Here is a 6,140-nt window from a genome sequence, read left to right on the forward strand (position 1 = left end):
TACATTTTTTTTTTTTTTTAGATTGGCGCTTACACATATGTTAGTGTTTGGCCGAGCTTCTCCTCCGACTTGTGGCGTGCGCCTTGATGTTGTCACCCAAAGCGGAGGGACCTACAGTTTTACGCCGACTCCGAACGGCGATTGTATTTTTATGAGAAGCTGTTTTTCATGGCAGAAATACACTCGGAGGTTTGCCATTGCCTGCCGAGGGACGACCGCTGTTAAGAAAAAACCGTTTTCTATATTTTTTTGGGATGTTGCTTTGACCAGGGCTTGAACCCAGGTGCTGATGTGTGAAAGCGCGCACTGCTTACCACTACACCACAGCGGTACATGCCGTTGAGTTTTAAGAGCAAATTTGGTAATAATGCACTTAAATACAATAACAAAACTGCATACCGATCCCAAGTCTCCTTGATTACTGGCCTACCAGCCTAAATTTAAAATAAAAATTTAAATTATTTTTAATATGGCTATTTTAGGGCTCACCAAGGACGCACTTCATAAAAATCCTAAAATCCTCTCAAAGTAAGCTTTCAAATTAGGGAGGTAATATAAGAGTGTTTTCTATCACCTATACTTGCAGCAATGCACTTTTAACATGGTCTGGCAGTTTCTTAAGATCGTGATAATGGGCAGGCAGCCTTGAATTCCTTTTTGTATATACTGTAAATAAAATTCTTTCAAAATTTCAAGTCATCTGCAATATGTTGAGTAATCGGTTTTATTGACATATTTAATAGCTAAAACGCATGGTCAAGACCGCTGTTCAGCAGCCAGCCCTGTGGATCTCGATTTATATATTAACAAGCTAAGCTCACAAAAAATTTTCCATCGATCTGAAGTATGATGGGTTTTTTGGTCATGAGCTCGTGGTCTAATACGTCTCAGAGATGCTAATCAACGAGGCGGATTACTCTGTACTACCACGTAGTTACGTTAGGAAAATTTATGACTACACTACGGCCGTTGCTATTTACTTGTGGAACAAACTTGAATCCTGCAAGGTCTAAAAATTCTTATGGCCGCGGCTTAGTTGAAAAAAAAGATGGAAGACCTATTGAAACACAATAGATCTGCAGTATAAGAGGGCTTACCGGTGTCATCATGGGGCACTGTGCTATATCACTAATGCTTCAACGATGATATGGGACTGACAATGGGCAACTTTGTCTGCTAGTGAAAGTTTAATCCGACAAACTCCTTGAAATGGGCATGGCAGTTTTAGGACTAAACTTAATTCCGGATGTTCTGGAATACTGCGTGCTTTACTTTTCCTAATTTTTCCGGATTTTCGGTATTAAATGTGTTTTAGTTTTCGGCCAAAGGTAAGTTTGTTTAGTTTGCTTTTCGTGGTGAAGTTTGAAATGAAATAAAAAATTACTATTTCTTGTTATGAGCGAAAAGTCAAAAGTTAACTCGATATTTTATATTATATATTATTATATTTTTAATTGTGGAATACAAATTCGGTACGAGTTTTATAGCCCAACTCTGTATCAGTGACAAGAAAAATTTCACCAACAAATTGAAACTTTTTCATATATTTTTGCGTAGTAAAAACTGTGAATTTGTCACTGATAAAAAAAGAGCCATTAGTTTTAACTCCATTTAATGCCGTAATTTATTAAAGCTGCTTCCTTTATTAGTTACGTAGTAAACTGAGAAGTCCATTTTAATTATGAATACACCCTTTAAACATATGTATGTATGTATGTATGTATATGATTAGATGAGGCATGAAATTGCTAAATTGGCAAAGCAAATACCTGAAGGTTTAGATATGTATTTATTACATAAAACTAAATTTCTTCGCTTTCATATATCTACATTGGTACATATACACGCCACTTACTGATGTTTCGCAGAGCACATGTGTATAGTTCGTCCATTTCAACTTGAATTGAGTGTAATTATTTTCTGTTGTAAAACGTGTCGACATGTGGTCGGACACACAGTTTGCTCCTTCTGCCCCCACCACACACACACATACATACATTGTGTTTTGCCTTTGCAATGCTATACATTGTGGTGGTGTGGGATTCGTGTTCGGTCGCTAAGAAGTTTGGGCTATTTCTCCATTCGCCTTCATCCTTCACCACTTTACGCTGTAGGGAGTAAAACTGATAGACACTTGCGCTTGGGGAGTTTTTCATTAAAATCTGCAAATAACATATGTGACGTCTTGTAATTTTGGCTTAATTGTGGTGCAAGAAATGCTTCCTAAAGGGAACTTTGTGTGTAATGGCGTATCGTAGGTAAGCTTTAATTATTGCTACCGTCAATGTTGATATTATTGAATGATTTATCTGGTATTACTTGCACATTGCACACCGGTAATCAAATTTAATTAAGTGTTTGTTTTATCATACATATGTACAAACATGTGAGATACATATACATGTTTATATATGTATATATGTATTGGCATCCAAAAATGTATTGTACATACTACATATACATATGTAGTTAAATTTATCCTGTCTAATGGAAAATATGTCCATATATACCTGCGTATGTGCGTTCAGTGAAGCATATCTAAATACATGCATATAGACGTAAGGACATTTTCGCATTAAATAATGATTTTAACTAAGATCGTTCGCTACTTAAATATGCATTGCTATAGAGTACAGTTCGACGAGAAACAATGCTGTTGAGCTATTTCTATTAAGCTGGCTAGGTAATTATTGTAAATCAAGTTACAAACTGTTATTGATAATGGCATCGCTTATTGGAAGTTTCGAATTTAGAAGTCATATTTATCGAATATAGCAATATAATTATGTACATATTAAATTCATACCGCTTATGATTTCAATTAAAAATATTTTCACTTGATTGCGTAGTTACACCTCAACAGCGACTAGTCTTCTTTGAACAATTTAATTTCTAATACTGCTATTACTTTTCGAAAATATGAAAGACTCCTTTATCACTTTTGAAAAACTTTCATAAACACCATTCTTGATGATTTTTCATACAAGAAAATGTGAGATATTTTTGTGAGTTGGAGCCAAAAATAAATTAAGTTTTTATAGGCGGCATACACTGTGCATCTGACTCGCGAGTAATTTGTGTACGTGTTGACTCGCCTTCGACTATAGACAGTTAAATCATTCAGAGTCATTCCAGGAGTCATGTCGGTGTGACATATTTATTTTCACAAATACACCCAAACCGACTCGCGAGTTAGATGCACTGTGTTTTCCGCCTACCAAGGGCGAAAAAAGTCATAAATGAGTGAAATAAATCATACAGACTTGAGCATTTCTTATTACATACCTATAATGCAGTGTAACTATAATTGGGCTTAATAGTCCCAAAATCAATTAAATTTAAAATGCTGGATTTAAAAGTTATTAGAAAAATAACGCTTGATGCGATTTGGTTGAGAAAATATTTAAAAAATCTTAGATGTAGGGTGCACCAAAAATACATGCGAGAGAAAAAAGTGTAAAATGTTAAATTATTTTTACATCTTCTTTATTGGCGCTGTAACCGCCTAAGCGATTTTGGCCGAGTCCCAAAAAGCTCGCCGGTAATTTCTCTTTGTGCCATTATGTTTTCTCCACTAAGGTTTTTATTATAGGTTTGCGTGCCTTCCGTTTTTCAAGCAGATCATTCCTTTACAGTTTTTAATAAGTTTATCAGCCAAAGCCGTTGCAACGGAAGTAATTGAAAAGGAAAGACAGAACGTTGCAATTTATGAATTAATTAATGAGCGATAACTTGAATTTCAGCGTGGAGGATTTAATAATCGCTGCGGTAAAAGTTGACTACCGTCTGGTGGGCAATTTGTTCATACTTTTTTAAAAGAAACTGCGCTAAGATTAAGACAGGACTGAATTGAGATTAAGATTTGGATTAAAGTAAGGATTAGGATAAAGACCAGGATAAGAATCGATATTAAGGCTCGAAAAGATTAAAACCAAGATTAAAACTAAGATTACAATTAAAATCCAGAATAAGATTAGGATTAATATTAAGATTAGGAGTAAGATTAGGAGTAATATTAAGAATAGTACTAAGATCAAGAATAAGATTAGGATAAAGATTAAGATCAGGATTAAGATTCAACTTAAGATTAAAAATAAGATTGAGATTTAGATTAAGATTCAAATTAAGATTAAAATTTAGATCAAAGCCAAGATTAAGGTTAAGATTTGGATTAGGATTAAGATTAAGCTTAAAATTAAGATTCAGATTAAGACTAAGATTAACTTTAAGATTAAGATTAAGATTGAGATTAGGATTTAGGTTGAGACTAAGATTAAGACTAATATTAAAATTAATATGAAGATTAAGGTTAAGATTAAGATTAGGATTAAGACAAGGATTAAGATTAGGATTAAGATTCGGATTAAGATTTAGGTTAAGATTAAAATTAATATTAAGATTAAGACTAAAATTTAAGTTAAGATTAAAATTAAGATTAAGATTATCTAAGATTAGGATTAAGATTAAGATTAGATTAGGATTAAGACTAAGATTATTAGGAAGAAAAATGCTCAATTAACATGATGAGATATTCCAGTAATAAGAAGAAGTTTCACGTCAATGGTGAATGGGATCCTCTCATAAAGCTATGTTTTTTCCATAACAAAATTACTCGGGACCAAGTCTACCAATTTATAAATATCAAAAGGCATGATTGTACTCAACATTGTCCATTCCCTCTAACGAAGCAATTCTTAATCGCCTGGTTGTGAATTTCCGCTTCGAGAGAGGTAATCGATAATTGTGATTACAAAGCATACCAAATGGAAAGGAAGAAAGACAAGAGATATGTTTTTAAGGAAAACGGAAAAGAGATGAAGAGAAACTTAAGGCATGTTCTGTGCTCATTCTTAAGAGAGCTTTTGTTTTAAGTAGCTTGTAGGACACCCATAACTGCCGGGTAATCCTGTAAGATCCTGTGCGGTTCCTCCTCTGCATGGATTTCGTGTGATAAATTTCGGTACTTTTGTCCTAATCTCCCTGAACGAGGCGACCGGCCCGTCGCTCCTTGCCATTTCATCAGCTGCCTCGTTTTCCTATGTCTCGGGACCCATATTAAGGTAATTTCGTATTGATAAGAAATATAAGCCAGCTCTCTCCTACAGTCATACACTAGTTAAGATCTAACAGAGAGTGCCTGAATGGCTGATTGGCCATCCGAGAAGATGTTCACCTACATGCTCTTTTATGTACCTTACTACCTCCTTCAATTCAAATGTTTCGGTCTGGAAAACGCTTGCATAGTCTGGCAGGCGAAAGGATAACTTCAGGTTATATTGCTCAATAAAAACCCCTGCACCCACACCACATTTCATATTTGACCTGTCCGTAAAGACAATTAAGCCCAAAACTCGACATTTCCTTCATTGCAGTCATTGCGGGGTTTTTGCTGATCCCAGGTCTTCGACAGGTACCGCTTTAATTTCAGCCGGTAGCGCGCCTAGAATGGAGCCGTGTCCGAACGGTCATTCCTTCCAGAGCACCAATGCACGCAGTGGGATACCGCTGTTAGCAGCCGAGTTTTCGATAAAGATATCTATGGGTAATAAGTCAAGAAGGACTTTTAAAACATCCTTCGAGAAGGATCTCACTGAACCCGTTACGCCAGCGGCTGCTGACCTTTGAATTACGCTTAACTTCTTAACTACATAATACAGTGCATAATTCTTGGTTTCAAACCCCATCTATTGCCCAACATTCTCTTCGCTTGGTTTCCAGTTAAGCTTGTAATTCATATACCACTTACTAAATTCACAAGCCAAGACTTGGCTTAAATTTTTGTTGAGTGTTTTAAAATTTTGGCGCAAATGGCTTTGCAGTCATGTACCAATGTACCCCCGGACATTAAACAGCTTAGTAGATTTTATTTGGTTTTGGACGCACTGAGCTAAAAAGTTTTTATTCGTGCATTCCACAATGTATTCGCACAATGCAGCAATAAAATTCGAAATTCCTTTTGCGTGCTGCGCTGAGGCATCCCACAGGACATGCGCTACTCCGGACTGACAATTTTCAAGCTTTTATTTATAGGTGAGTTTACAGTAGCAGTAAATAAAGACCTTTCGCAACTTGGTGTCATTTATAATATGTATACCGTGCTGCAATATTATTTGGTTTGTTCAGATTTTACTGGATATGCG

Source organism: Rhagoletis pomonella, unplaced genomic scaffold (assembly GCF_013731165.1).
Source record: "Rhagoletis pomonella isolate Grant_MI unplaced genomic scaffold, Rhpom_1.0 Rhpom_scaffold_00011, whole genome shotgun sequence".
Classification (NCBI taxonomy): Eukaryota; Metazoa; Arthropoda; class Insecta; order Diptera; family Tephritidae; genus Rhagoletis; species Rhagoletis pomonella.